Source organism: Armigeres subalbatus, chromosome 2 (assembly GCF_024139115.2).
Source record: "Armigeres subalbatus isolate Guangzhou_Male chromosome 2, GZ_Asu_2, whole genome shotgun sequence".
In the NCBI taxonomy this organism is placed as follows: domain Eukaryota; kingdom Metazoa; phylum Arthropoda; class Insecta; order Diptera; family Culicidae; genus Armigeres; species Armigeres subalbatus.
Genome location: NC_085140.1, coordinates 196,410,933 through 196,426,826, shown reverse-complemented (window position 1 = coordinate 196,426,826; position 15,894 = coordinate 196,410,933). Strand labels below are relative to the sequence as shown.

Sequence of the window (15,894 nt, the reverse complement as noted above, 5' to 3'; positions counted from 1 at the left end):
ATGAACTGTCAAATTGCACTGCTGCGTCGCGTCGCATCGCGTGGTCGCGTTTACTTTGGCTTCATCCTTATCTGTTGATTGATTTGAAATGTTTATTGATAGACATTCTTTACTTCTCAAAATTTCGTAAAACTCAGATCCTGAGAGTGAGACACATGCAATACAAATATGCAACTGCAATCAGAAAAGTATATAAATTTTGCTACATCGAAGCGTCCAATCTCAAAGTTTCTCTCCTGATATGCATAAAGCTTCCGCAAACATCCTGCCCAAACATCAACTAATCCAACACCATTCGCCCCCATTCTCATACTCCTTTTCTCGTTACTCTCTCTCGTTACAGTGTCCAAACCGCATCGTAATTCCGGTCAAATTCCTCAGCCGTTGATGTTGCATTCAAAGTCAGCCCAGTCAAAGAAAAGTGCAACAGCCGGAAATTGCTGGAGAGCAGCACATCATTCACCGGACGGAGCAGAGGAAGCACCACCACCTCCCAGGGAGAATGACGAAAACTGTTTGAAAGGCATTTTTTCGCCCTTCTCCGGGTCCGCCCGTCTCCCGTTTTAAGTGCAGAGTTGTCAGTCGACTACCGCTCGGAAGAGGAGGACCTGCACAGGCAGCTCTATCACAAATATATACTTTACGGTCAAGCACGTCGTCGTCGTCGCCATCCATAGCTCCGAAACACGGACGGAAGTGTTGAGCTGAAAGTGTTGTGTTTGGATCGAACGAATACTCGGAAGTGGGATAGGCGGGGATAGTGAGTCGTGCGGGGTTTCTTCGGGCGATTTCTTGAAGTGAAGGGCATGGAAAAGCAGTCATACCGAGGGAAATTGTGAATAAACAGAGTGGTGCGCCTTTGGTGAAGAATAAACGCTCGAAGCTGTTTGCCGGTGGAAAAGTAAGATTCCTCTTTTTTTCTGTAATCAATGCCCGAGGGTGGGCTCCGGAGTGACAGTGTTGATGAATAGTTTTCAGTGGGATGCTTCCTTCTTTGCTTTGCTTTGAGTTGATTTGAGCTGTTGCATTCATTTTTCTTTCATAACGAGAAATTCTTCCTGTTTGTTTCGCTCTCTTTGCAGATTTGAACTTGAATGAGGTGCGATTGATCAGAAGAGTATTTCAAAGTTAATCGGAATCGTTTTTTCGTGGTGAAAGTGACTCAGTAAAGTGTTGTTGTGTTCAAATTGAACCCAGATAACTAAGTCTGGCTCTGTAGGTCATAGGTCAGCTATCCGAAATTGTTGTGAGAACCATCCATTTCTCATCGGACACCAGTAAAATCGATCATCCTTCTCATCAGCAGGAGCAGCGCAATTATAAATAATACTGGTGGATGCTCGAAATGGCTGGATTGTCTATTAAGGTAAGTGCTGTCACCAGCTCTATCGAATCAGTTCATGTGTGAATTATCAATTTGATATGTCGTATCATTGTCAGGATATTAGATTTTAAGCCTTATGTCTTCTTTGTCTATAAATTAATATAAACTGGGTATTACCATTTCTATTAGATATATAATTTTACTAGTGACTTCGCAATATCATAAAATTTGAGATGTTGCAAGCGCGGTTTCATAAATGATCAAAAATTGCCATTTTCTCCGGGTCTATATTCCTAAAACTTGTCCAGAAACCTTGAAAATGAGCTCCATTAATTTTGTTTTACAAAATCATTCTGGTTTATCATAACTAGGTCGTGCTGTCAAGCCGCTGCTAATCGCACGGCAGTTGGAGACGGTTGATTCGAATTCAGCCGGCTCATCCAAACACGCAAATATCAATCAAACTAAAAAAAAGTACACGTCAGATTTCCAATCTAAAATCTTTGAGAAGATATTTACGTCTTGATTTATGATTTTTTTTCAAAATATTTGCAACACTTTATCTTCTTCTTCTTATTGGCATTACATCCCCACACTGGGACAGAGCCGCCTCGCAGCTTAGTGTTCATTTAAGCACTTCCACAGTTATTAACTGCGAGGTTTCTAAGCCAGGTTACCATTTTTGCATTCGTATATCATGAGGCTAACACGATGATACTTTTATGCCCAGGGAAGTCGAGACAATTTCAATCCGAAAATTGCCTAGACCGGCACCGAATCGAACCCAACCACCCTCAGCATGGTCTTGCTTTGTAGCCGCGCGTCTTACCGCACGGCTAAGGAGGGCCCCGACACTTTATAGTTTCTTTCAATTTCATTTCAATGATGATTTAACGATCGACTAATATCGACTTCATCTTACTCTAGTCACTTTGATTTTTTGTCAAATTATCACAGATGTTCAACATTTGACATTCAAGACACCTTTTTCTGAGTGATATCCAATTATTATTGCTTTATAAGAATCACGAGAAAGGCAGCAACAGCGCAAAGAGAATCAAGGCTTTGTATCATACTGCGCGGTAGGGTAATTTGATTTAAATACATACAATTCAAATAAATATTTTAACACCAAATATTTCGTAAATTCACAAAAGCAACTTAAGTAGAGAGTCCCGGGATCTCGAGATTATTTCGCATAATTTCTTGATCTTGATGTCTTTTCGAAGCTTAAAATTGTTGCTGAAAAAGGTGTACACGAGAATTTGGTGCAAATTAAAAAGACGCATGTGCAACTCTTCACTGAAAAATAATAAAATAAATAAAATTGTGAAAATTTTGGAAATTCACATTTGAATTCCGATTTAACCGATTTATCGACGTAATGTAGAAATACTAGTTTGTTACGCTTGAAAAATGATTCCACACTGTAACTCAGAAAACGTCATTGCGGCTGCTTGAATTGCATATCCTAACGAATGCACGTTTCTTGAATATCGGCTATTTTTCATCTCACCATATGCCAAGTTGACTGTTTTGATAAGTTTCCGATACCCAGCATGCAATTGTTGTCATATAAATATAACAATGTATATGAACCGAGTACATTCGTCACACCCCCTCTCCCTAAATTGTTCATGTGGAATATGAAAAGCACAGCATAGGAATTCCGATGGAATTTTTCCAGCAGTTCCTCTCGAAATTTCAGGAGTTCCTCGAACATTTTTCCAGGAATTCCTCCATGCGTTCCTCCTGAATTTCTCTTAAAATTTCTCAAGAAATTCCTCCAGTAGTTCTTCCGAAAATTCACCCAAGAGTTCCTTCGGAAATTCCTCTAGGAATTCTAATAGGAGATCTTCCTGACATTCCTCTCGATATTCCTTCCAGAGATCCTCCGGAAGGTCCTCCAGGAGATCCTTCGGAAGTTCCTCCAGGAATTCCTACAAAATTTTCTTTGGAAATACCTCCCGAAACTCCTCCAAGTGATCCTCCAGGAATTCCTACAATAAATGCTTTGAAATTCCCACCAGAACTTTTCCTTGAGTTTCTCCGGGAATTCGCCCAGTACTTCCTCTGGAAATTCATCCAGGAATTCACCTAGAAATCCCTCCAAGAATTCTTCCTGAAGATCATAGGCAAATTCCTCCAGGTATTCCGGAAATTTATCCAGAAATTCCTCCGATTATTTTTCCTGGATTGCTTCGGAAATCCCTCCTGGAACTCCTCTGGACATTCCACCAGAAATTCCTCCGGGAACTCCTTCAGGAGTTAATCCGGAAGTTCTTGTAGAAAGTCCTCCGGAAATTCTTTCAAGAATTGCTCCGGAAATTCCTCCAGGGATTCCTCTAGAAATATCTCCAGGAAATCCGCCGAAAATTTTTTCTTGTATTCCTCCGGATTTTTTTCCAGGATTTCCTCCAGAAAGTCATCCAGATTTTTTTCCGTATATTCCTCCAGATGTTAATTCGGAAGTTCCTGTAGGAATTTGTCTGAAAATTCCTCCAGGAATTCCTCCTGAAATTCCACCTGGAATTCCTCCGAAAACTCTCAAAGGAGTTCCTCCGGATGTTCCTGTAGGAATTTCCTTTAGAAATTCCTCCAGGGATGCCTCCGATATTTTATTCAGAATATGCTCTAGGAATTTGAAGGAAGAAGTTTTCAAGAAGTTCTTAGAGAAGTCCGATAGGAGATTTTCCTGAAATTCCTCTCGGCAGTCCTTCTACATATCCTCTGAAAGGTCCTCCAGGAGTTCCTCCAGAAATTTCTCATCCGAACTCATCCGGAAAGTCATCCAGAAATTCTTCCGGAAATTCATCCAGAAGTTCCTCCGGAAGATCCTGTAGGACTTCCTTTGAAAATTCCTCTAGGAATTCTTCTAGAAATCAATTTTTCAAATTTTAAAATCCCATTTTTTTAAAATTTTCAAACCCATGATTCTCTTGTTTTTTAATTTGTCAATTTGTTTAATTTTTAGATTTTTTTTTTAGTTTTTAGTTTCTAAATTTTCTTCCTGGAGGAAATTGTTGAAGAAAAACTCCCTTAGAAGTTTCTGGAAGAATTTTTCGAAAAATTCCAAAGGAACTCATGTAAAACTTTCCGGATGCACATCTGGATTGAGTTTTGGACAAATTTCCGAAGGAATTCATAGAGGTACTTCTGGAGAAGTTTCCGAAGGAATTTCTGGAAGTATTTTCTGAGGAATTTCTGGAAGAACTGTTTGAACATTTTTCGAAGAGAATGCTGGAATTTTTTTTGTTAGAATTTCCCAAGGAACTCTAGGAGAAGTTCCGGAGGAACTCACTGACACATTTCTTGAGGAATTCCCAAAAAAGCTTCTGGAGAAATTTCCGACGAATGAATTTTGTTCCTGGATGAATTTCGAATGAACTCCTGGAGGAATTTCTTGAAAATAAATTTCGCAAGATTTTCTGAAGGAATTTCTTAATAATCTTTCAAAGATATTTATGGATTCATTTCTGGATAAATATCCGGAGAAATTTTTGAAAGAACTTTTGGAGGAATCTTTGGAGGAACTCCTGGAGGAATTAATGAAATTCTAAAAAAAAAAACTCCTGGAGGAATTTCCAAAAAAACTGCTGGAGGAATATCTGGACGTATTTCTTGAGGAATTCCTGCAATTATTTTGGATGGAACTCCTGAATAAATTGGCAGAGAACTGAGGAATTTGCAAAAGGCGGAGAAATTTCCAAAGAAATACCCGAAAGAAATGCCTGGAGGAATTTACGGAGGAATTTTCTGAAGAAATTTTCAGAGGATTTCATGGAGGGATTTCCGGAAGAATTTTCAGAGAACCTTCTGTAGGATTTTTCGGAGGAACTTGTCGAGGAATTTCAGGAGTAATTTCTTATGCACCACGTAGAGGAAGTTCCGAAGGATTTTGGCAGTACTTTACAATTTTGAAATATTTAAATCTTGTAATATTGAAATTTTTAAAGTAATAAATTTTGAAATTTTAAGATATTGAAATATTGAAATATTGAAATTTTAAAATTTTGAAGTTCTTAGATTTAAAAATCTTTAGGTTTTGAAATTTTGAAACTTTAAAATTTTAAAAATTTGGGGCTTCGAAATTTTGGATTTCGAAATTTTAAAACATTAGATTCGAGTTTCATAAACGTATTTTCAAATGTATCATCTTCATGCTGCAATTCGTTCCAGTTCTATCAGAGAATATAGCCCTGCACACTTTCAATTACACATTCAAAATGTCGTGGACAGTCCTGGAATGTCTCCCACGCATGACTTTGTTGATCCCTGAAATTGTCACAAATTATTACTCTGGTTGGTTAGCTTTGGTGGAAACGTACCTGTGATCTTTGTTCTATCCGATCATGTCAATGGCTCGCATTACTGCAGAAGAACGGGATCCCTTCTCGTTATTTCAGAGTCGCACGTTAGATTTATATGCAACACAGAAAACTCTTCACAGTTTGTTTCATGATTACCGGCATCCCGGAATTTCCGTTGACCGGAAACTTTCCTCACCTGATAAATGTCTGGATCCCGTCATTCAATACACAATTTTACGTTCAATACGCAATTTTACGTTTCATTAACATGAACAATAACAAAAATTCAGCAGTTCGATATTATGGTGAATGGCATAATAACGCGTGGATGTGATGTGAAATTGCATCAAATCGGTTTTTACGTAGAATTTTCTGATACGTGTACGAAGTTACGTCGCGGCATATTAATATTTTTTTGCTGTGATATCTGGCTGCCAAAATATTTGAAGTTTTCGACCTTCTCCACTGCTTGTCTTTCTACCGTAACGTTGGAGGGGTTGGTCGTGCTGACATCCAACGATTTGGTAGAGGAGCGTTCAGCCAGGTCGTTCTGCGTACTCTGCGTATCAAAGGGACGTAGCGCTAGTAGAGCACCATCTAAATCGAAGTCGTTTAGATGATCCACAGTAAAAGGCTGCCAGAGCTGCCCACGGTTTGGTACACGGTCAATCGCACCCACCATAATCTCGTCGATTACAACAAGGAACAGTAGCGGAGATAGAAAACATCTTTGCAACACTCCAGCGACTACCTGGATGACGTCAGACAAAGTTTCATTGTGCAGGACTCTACAAGTAATAGTTTTATACTGCGCTCCAATGAGACCGATGATTTTGTCCGGAATTCCCTTGCATCGAAGAGTGCTCCACAGATTGTCGTGATTCAGACTATTGAAAGCTTTTTCGTAGTCAATGAATACCAATTTAAGGAGCTTTTGGAGTTCGTTGACCTACTCCAGAATGGTACGGTACTCGGCAATATAATCTACACTTGGTGGAATCCTGCCTGCTGCCGTTGGAAAGCAGTGTAAATCTTCTCCAGTATCTGATTTAGGATATTTTTAACAGAACTACAGGGGATGGACAAAATAATTAGGATAGGCAAATTTTGGGTAAAATTAGATGTGTTGTAACTACCTTAGTTATCATCTGATTTTGACAGTTCAGGCATGCCCGAACTAGAAAATTAATGCAGTTTGACGGTATGTCCATGGAATTGACTATGGCCACCGGATTCCGGAGATATTCCGGGTTTTTCGGGGGTAGGTTCAAAACCGTAAATTTAAGGTGGATATTAGGAGAAGTTGTAGTTACAAATTTAATAATATTAGTAACCACAAAGGAAGTAGGGCTCTTGATGATTGGAACCATATATTGAGATTTGGAATCGGACCAGAATCAAGTGAGATATGGCCATTTCTTTAAAATCGGTTTCGATCGATACTTATCAAAGGGGTCAGGCCACAACTTCATTTGAATCTCGCTTTTTGATAGATCGTCCACTATATTTTTATTCTAGAAGGCTTCTAATGTGTCCAGAATGAAAAACCAATTGAATAAACGAATCCTGGAGTTGCTGGGATGTCCCCGGGGAACCTGTGAATGGGGACATTTAAGTTTTAGCACCAAAATCAGTCATTCGACGGCTCTTTTTTCATGGTTTACGATCAGGAAGCGAAGTATGAATCGAGAATGGTCCATTTCCGGCTCTGACCGCCCCCCGGACCAACGGATTGGCCCTGGGCACCCCGCGGCAGGGGACATTCTAGTTTTACCCAAAAAACAACAGTCGTTCGACGGCTCTTTTTTCATGGTTTTCGATCAGGAAGCGAAGTATGAGTATAAAATGGTCAGTTTACGGTTCTGACCGCTTCCAGGATCTTCGGATTGGCCCCGGGGAACCTGTGGAAGGTACATTTAAGTTTTAGCACCAAAACCAGTCATTCGAAGGCTCTTTTTTCATGGTTTTCGATCAGGAAGCGAAGCATAAATATATAAAATAATCCATTGACGGCCCTGACCGTTTTTAAGACCTACGGATTGGCCCCAAGGAACCCGTGGAAGGGGACATTTTAGTTTTACCACCAAAACCAGTCATTCGACGGCTCTTTTTTCATGGTTTTCGATCAGGAAGCGAAGTATGAATATAAAGTGGTCCATTGACGGCTCTGACCTCTTCCAGGACCTACGGATTGGACCCCGGGGAACCTGTTGAAGGGGACATTTTAGTTTTAGTATCAAACCCAGTCATTCGAAGGCTCTTTTTTAATGGATTTCGACCAGGAAGCGAAATATGAATTAAAAATTACCATTGACGGCTCTGTCCTCTTCCAGGACCTACTGATTGCCTTCGAGGATTCTGTGAATGAGGACATTTTAGTTTTAGCACTAAAACCAGTCCTTCGATTTTTGATCAGGAAGCGAAGTATGAATATAAAATGGTCCATTGTCTGCTCTGACCGCTCCCAAGACCCAAGGATTGCTCCTGGAGAATCTGTGTAAGGGGACATTTATTTTAAGCATCATAACCAGTCATTCGACGTCTATTTTCTAGTGGTTTCGATTAGGAATCGAGAAATGAATATAAAAGGGACCATTGAGGGCTCTGACCGCTTTCTGCACTTATAGATTGGCCCAGAAAACCTGTGGAAGGGCACATTTAAGTTTTAGCACCAAAACTAGTCACACAACGGCTCTGTTTTCATGGCTTTGGATCAGGAAGCGAAGTATGAAGTAGGCAGGTTCCCCGTGAGCTATCCGTAGGTCCAGAAAACGGTCAGAGCCGTCAAAGGTCCATTTCTTATTCATACTTCACATTCTGATTGAAATCCATGAAAAAAGAGCCGTCCAATGATTGGTTTTTGTGCCAAAAAATAAAATGTCCCCTTCCACAGTTCCCCGGGGGCAATCCGTAAGTCCTGGAAGCGGTCAGATCAATGGTCCAATTTATACTCATACTTCGCTTTCTGATCAAAAATCACGAAAAAAAAAGCCGTTGAGATATTGGTTTTGGTGCTGCAACTTAAATGTTCCTTTCCACTGGTTTTCCGGGGGAATCTGTAGGTCCTGAGAGCGGTCAGATCAATGGTCCAATTTATACTCATACTTCGCTTTCTGATCAAAAATCACGAAAAAAGCCGTTGAGATATTGGTTTTGGTGCTGCAACTTAAATATTCCTTTCCACTGGTTTTCCGGGGGAATCTGTAGGTCCTGAGAGCGGTCAGAGTCATCAATGGTCAATTTTATAGTAATACTTTGCTTATATTAAAGAAGAGCTGTCGAATGATTGATTTTGGTGTAAAAACTAAAATGTCCCCTTCCACAGGTTCCTCGGGGGCAACCAGTAGGTCCTGGAAGCGGTCAAAGCTGTCAATGGTCCTTTTATATTTATACTTTGCTTCCTGATCGAAAACCTATAAAAAGAGCCGTCGAATAACTGATTTTAGTGCTAAAACTTATATGTCCTGGAAGCGGTCAGAGCCGTCAATGATCCATTTTATTTTCGTACTTCGCTTCCTGATCGTTAACCATGAATGAAGAGCTATCGAATGGCTGGATTTGATGCTAAAACTAAAATGTCCCCTTCCACAGGTTCCTCGAGACCAATCCGTAGATCCTGGAAGCGGTCAGAGCCGACAATGGACCATTTTATATTCATACTTCGCTTCCTGATCGAAAACCATGAAAAAAGAGCCGACGAACGACTGGTTTTGGTGGTAAAACTAAAATGTCCCCTTCAACAGGTTCCCCGGGGCCAATCCGTAGCTCCTGGAAGCGGTCAGAGCCGTAAATTGACCATTTTAAATTCATACTTCGCTTCCTGATCGAAAACCATGAAAAAAGAGCCGTCGAATGACTGATTTTGGTGCTAAAACTTAAATGTCCCCATTCACAGGTTCCCCGGGGACATCCCAGCGACTCCAGGATCCGTTTATTCAATTGTTTTTTTATTCTGTACACATTAGAGCCCTTCTAGAATAAAATTATAGTGGCCGATCTATCGGAAAGCGAGATTCAGATGAAGTTGTGGCCTGACCCCTTTGATAAGTATCGATCGGAACCAATTTTAAAGAAATGGCCATATCTCACTTTATTCTGGTCCGATTCCAAATCTCAATATATGGTTCCAATCATCAAGAGCCCTACTTCATTTGTGGTTACTTATATTAATCAATTTCTAACCATAACTTCTTCTTATATCCACCTCAAATTTACGGTTTTGAACCTGACTTCGAAAAACCCGGAATATCTCCGGAATCCGGTGGCCATAGTCGGTTCCATGGACATACCGTCAAACTGCATTAATTTTCTAGTTCGGGCATGCCTGAATTGTCAAAATCAGATGATAACTAAGATAGTTACAACACATCTAATTTTACCCAAAATTTGCCTATCCTAATTATTTTGTCCATCCCCTGTATGAGAACAATGCTCATCTTGATGCTCCACCAATTGTCGCACCTAGTCAGATCCCCATTTTTAGGACCTTCACTAGGACGCCATGCGTCCAGTCGGCTGAAACAATCGCAGTTTCCCACATACTGCAGAATAGTTGATGCAGACATTTGCGCAGCTTTGAGCATGTCTGCTGAAATGCGAGACTTGTTGAATTTCATGCTTCGAATGGCTGGTCCAATCTCCTGCAATAATGGAGCTTCGGAGTGGACACGGGTAAAGCGTCGCATCCTTGGCGGCTCATGCCGAGATGTTGATGATTGGTATTGCATTGAAACATGAAATAGTTGTTCGAAATGTTCGAGCCAACGTTTTAGCTGATCAGTTGGGTCGGTGAGTAACAGGCCTGTCGGCATCCTCTTATCCATCCTTGCTGCACTCATGCATGGTGAGATATCATAAAGGAGGTAAATATAACCAGTTGTGCAGCTTTCTCCCCTTCGTCGACCAGAAAGTACACCCACGCTCACTTGTTCCGTCTGCAGCAGCGTTTAACTTCCTTCTCTAGAGCCGAACACCGTGGACGGGACTCGTACTTGGCTGCTCTAGTTCTCGCCCACTTTATCGCGGCCTTTGCTTCTCTACGCTCCTCAATTTTCTGAAAGGTTGCATCTGTAAATCACTTCTTCCGCGGAGTGCGCAGCTCACCAGGTTGTTGCTCACTTGTTTCGATAAAATATTCTTGATGGCCGTCTACTGCTCTTCTACGCTATCACCTTCTGGAACATCTGCTGCCCGAGTTTCAAATTCTTCAATGAGCGATCTCTGCACAGCTGGATCTTCTAGTCGAACTGTGTTGAATCGCCGTCTGAGTATCTCCTCCCGCCGCCGAATCCGAGCAACGCGTAATCTGATCTCGCCAATTAGAAGGTGATTGTTAGACGCGATATCAGCGCTGCGTTTATACCCCGGATATCAATAAAGCTCCGTCTTCATTTTTCATTTTTGGCTGATGCAGATGTGGTCAATTTGATCAGTTTGCCCATCACGAAAGACCAACGTGACTTTGAGCATAGGTCGATAGGGAAAAAGCGATCCTCCAATCACCATGCCGTTCGTTATTGTCACAGAATATTGCAAAAAGCTCACCATTTTCACCGTAGCTAGGCGCTAGAGAGACGGAGCAACTGTACCGCGCTAATAACACACGAAAGTTCTATGAGAAGTTGAACCGTTCACGTAAGGGCCACGTGCCACAGCCTGATATGTGTAGGGACATACAAGGGAACCTTCTTACGAACGAGCGTGAAGTAATCCAAAGATGGCGGCAGCACTATGAAGAACACCTGAATGGCGATGTGGCAGACGAAGATGGCGGTATGGCGATGGACCTGGGAGAACGCGCGCAGGACATAATTTTACCGGCTCCGGATCTCCGGGAAATCCAGGAGGAGATTGGTCGGCTGAAGAACAAGAAAGCCCCTGGGGTTGACCAACTACCAGGAGAGCTATTTAAACACGGTGGCGAGGCACTGGCTAGAGCGCTGCACTGGGTCATTACCAAGATTTGGGAGGAGGAAGCAAATAATTCAAAGATTTTACACTTACCCTGATATCAAACACTGCGGGGAAGTGGATACCCGACTAGAAGAGCATAACAAAAATTGATATTGTGATATTTATTACTTATTTTGATACAATTTTGTTCTCAGTAGCCATTGTCTTTCAAATGTTGTAACAGGATTATATCATAATATGATTTGAAAATGCTTAACACCGAATTGCCCAATAGTAGGCAATTAAAATAGATGTAGCAAAGTCTCACAGCCATAGGTATCACAACGCTGATATAATTTGAGAAGGTTGCCTTATTTGTTTGTATCTGATTCTGTTATAAATTTCTAACAGAATACACCCAGGTCTTTTTTTACACGGTTTTTTTTTACACGGTTTTTTTTTGCGAGGTTTTTTTTACACGGATTTTCGAATTAACGCGGTTTTTTTTACACGGATTTTCGAATTAACGCGGTACCCAGATCAAAATTTTCTAAGTCTTTTTGAATGGAAAACACTTAGAATAATTTTATGGATATGGGAACGATTGTTTTGCAGAGTATAAAACTGCATACAATATGGATATTGCCGGACTGGATTCGACGAGTAGAAGCCGGAAATCGATGTTTGACGCCATTTTGAAATTCAAGATGACCGACTTCCGGTTTGATAAAAGGCCCGGAACCCATGCAATATGGGTATTGCCGGAATGAGCTCGACGAGTAGAAGCCGGAAATCGATGTTTGGCGCCATTTTGAAATTCAAGATGGCCGACTTCCGGTTTGATAAAGGCCCGGAACCCCATGCAATATGGGCATTACCCGAATGAGCTCGACGAGTGGAAATCGATGTTTGGCGCCATTTTGAAATTCAAGATGGCCGACTTCCGGTTTGATAAAGGCCCGGAAACCCATGCAATATGGGTATTGCCGGAATGAGCTCGACGAGTAGAAGCCGGAAATCGATGTTTGGCGCCATTTGAAATTCAATATGGCTGACTTACGGTTTGATAAAGGCCGGAACCCCATGCAATATGGGTATTGCCGGAATGCGCTGGATGAGTAAAAGCCGGAAATCGATGGTTGGCGCCATTTTGAAATTCAAGATGGCTGACTTACGGTTTGATAAAAGGCCCGGAAACCCATGCAATATGGGTATTGCCGGAATGAGCTCGACGAGTAGAAGCCGGAAATCGATGTTTGGCGCCATTTTGAAATTCAAGATGGCTGACTTACGGTTTGATAAAAGGCCCGGAAACCCATGCAATATGGGTATTGCCGGAATGAGCTCGACGAGTAGAAGCCGGAAATCGATGTTTGGCGCCATTTTGAAATTCAAGATGGCCGACTTCCGGTTTGATAAAAGGACCGGAAACCCATGCAATATGGGTATTGCCGGAATGAGCTCGACGAGTAGAAGCCGAAAATCAATGTTTGGCGCCATTTTGGATTTGAAGATGGCCGAATTTGAGTTCGTTAAAACGACTGGAAACCCTGGAATATGGCTATTAACGGAATGAGCTCGACGAGTAGAAGCCGGAAATCTATGTTTGGCGCCATTTTAAAATTCAAGATGGCCGTTTTCCGGTTCGATAACACGACTGGAAACCCTTTCAATACCAATGGCCAGAAACCATCATAAAAATTCCTTCGGAATTTCTTCAAGAAAAAACTTCTCCGGAAGATCCTCACAAAAATTTCTTCGGGAGATCCTCACAAAAATTCCTCCGGGAATTCCTCCGGAAGTTCCTCCGGAAGTTCCTCCGGAAGTTCCTCCGGGAATTCCTCCGGAAGTTCCTCCGGGAATTCCTCCGGAAGTTCCTCCGGGAATTCCTCCGGAGGAATTCCTCCGGAAGTTCCTCCGGGAATTCCTCCGGAAGTTCCTCAGGAATTCCTCCGGAAGTTCCTCCGAATTCCTCCGGAAGTTCCTCCGGAATTCCTCCGGAAGTTCCTCCGAATTCCTCCGGAAGTTCCTCCGGGAATTCCTCCGGAAGTTCCTCCGGGAATTCCTCGGAAGTTCCTCCGGAATTCCTCCGGAAGTTCCTCCGGGAATTCCTCCGAAGTTCCTCCGGGAATTCCTCCGGAAGTTCCTCCGGAATTCCTCCGGAAGTTCCTCCGGGAATTCCTCCGGAAGTTCCTCGGAATTCCTCCGAAGTTCCTCCGGAATTCCTCCGGAAGTTCCTCCGGGAATTCCTCCGGAAGTTCCTCCGAATTCCTCCGGAAGTTCCATCGGTAATTCCTCCGGAAGTTCCTCCAGGAATTCCTCCGGAAGTTCCTCCGGGAATTCCTCCGGAAGTTCCTCCGGGAATTCCTCCGGAAGTTCCTCCGGGAATTCCTCCGGAAGTTCCTCCAGGATTTCCTCCGGAAGTTCCTCCAGGAATTCCTCCGGAAGTTCCTCCAGGAATTCCTCCGGAAGTTCCTCCGGAATTCCTCCGGAAGTTCCTCCGAATTCCTCCGGAAGTTCCTCCGGAATTCCTACGGAAGTTCCTCCGGGAATTCCTCCGGAAGTTCCTCCGGGAATTCCTCCGGAAGTTCCTCCGGGAATGCCTCCGGAAGTTCCTCCGAATTCCTCCGGAAGTTCCTTCGAATTCCTCCGGAAGTTCCTCCGGGAATTCCTCCGGAAGTTCCTCCGGAATTCCTCGGAAGTTCCTCCGGAAATTCCTCCGGAAGTTCCTCCGGGAATTCCTCCGGAAGTTCCTTCAGAATTCCTCCGGAAGTTCCTTCGAATTCCTCCGGAAGTTCCTCCGGGAATTCCTCCGGGAGTTCCTCCGGGAGTTCCTCCGGAAATTCCTCCGGAAGTTCCTCCGGGAATTCCTCCGGAAGTTCCTCCGGGAATTCCTCCGGAAGTTCCTCCGGGAATTCCTCCGGAAGTTCCTCCGGGAATTCCTCCGGAAGTTCCTCCGAATTCCTCCGGAAGTTCCTCCAGAATTCCTCCGGAAGTTCCTCCGGGAATTCCTCCGGAAGTTCCACCGGGAATTCCTCCGGAAGTTCCTCCGAATTCCTCCGGAAGTTCCTCCGGGAATTCCTCCGGAAGTTCCTCCGGAATTCCTCCGGAAGTTCCTCCGGGAATTCCTCCGGAAGTTCCTCCGGAATTCCTCCGAAGTTCCTCCGGGAATTCCTCCGGAAGTTCCTTCGGGAATTCCTCCGGAAGTTCCTCCGGGAATTCCTCCGAAGTTCCTCCGGGAATTCCTCGGAAGATCCCCCGGAAATTCCTCCGGAAGTTCCTCCGGGAATTCCTCCGGAAGTTCCTTCAGGAATTCCTCGGAAGTTCCTTCGAATTCCTCCGGAAGTTCCTTCAGGAATTCCTCCGGAAGTTCCTCCGAATTCCTCCGGAAGTTCCTCCGGGAATTCCTCGGAAGTTCCTCCGGGAATTCCTCCGGAAGTTCCTCCGGAATTCCTCCGGAAGTTCCTCCGGGAATTCCTCCGGAAGTTCCTCCGAATTCCTCCGAAGTTCCCGCAGGAATTCCTGCGGAAGTTCCTGCAGGAATTCCTCCGGAAGTTCCTGCGGGAATTCCTCCGGAAGTTCCTGCGGGAATTCCTCCGGAAGTTCCTCCGGGAATTCCTCCGGAAGTTCCTCCGGGAATTCCTCCGGAAGTTCCTCCGGGAATTCCTCCGGAAGTTCCTCCGGGAATTCCTCCGGAAGTTCCTCCGGGAATTCCTCCGGAAGTTCCTCCGGAAGTTCCTCCGGAAATTCCTCCGGAAGTTCCTCCGGAAATTCCTCCGGAAATTCCTCCGGAAGTTCCTCCGGAAATTCCTCCGGAAGTTCCTCCGGGAATTCCTCCGGAAGTTCCTCCGGGAATTCCTCCGGAAGTTCCTCCGGGAATTCCTCCGGAAGTTCCTCCGGGAATTCCTCCGGAAGTTCCTCCGGGAATTCCTCCGGAAGTTCCTCCGGAAATTCCTCCGGAAGTTCCTCCGGAAATTCCTCCGGAAGTTCCTCCGAGAATTCCTCCGAAAGTTCCTCCGGGAATTCCTCCGGAAGTTCCTCCGGGAATTCCTCCGGAAGTTTCTCCAGGAATTCCTCCGGAAGTTCCTCCGGAATTCCTCCGGAAGTTCCTCCAGAATTCCTCCGGAAGTTCCTCCGGAATTCCTCCGAAGTTCCTCCGGGAATTCCTCCGGAAGTTCCTCCGGAATTCCTCCGGAAGTTCCTCCGAATTCCTCCGAAGTTCCTCCAGGAATTCCTCCGGAAGTTCCTCCATGAATTCCTCCGGAAGTTCCTCCGGGAATTCCTCCGGAAGTTCCTCCGGGAATTCCTCCGGAAGTTCCTCCGGGAATTCCTCCGGAAGTTCCTCCGGGAATTCCTCCGGAAGTTCCT

At 43.8% G+C, this 15,894-nt stretch overlaps 1 protein-coding gene across 3 annotated transcripts in view; it reads left to right on the top strand.

Moving 5' to 3' along the window:
- The window catches only part of LOC134211462 (glucose transporter type 1), a 519,077-nt gene that overhangs the window by 92,100 nt on the left and 411,083 nt on the right, over positions 1 to 15,894 (top strand). For all 3 annotated transcript variants that reach the window (XM_062688339.1, XM_062688340.1, XM_062688341.1), the window contains exons 2-3: positions 344 to 901; positions 1,083 to 1,366. The gene's annotated coding sequence lies outside the window, so the exon portion shown is untranslated. The remainder of the gene's footprint in view (positions 1 to 343; positions 902 to 1,082; positions 1,367 to 15,894) is intronic.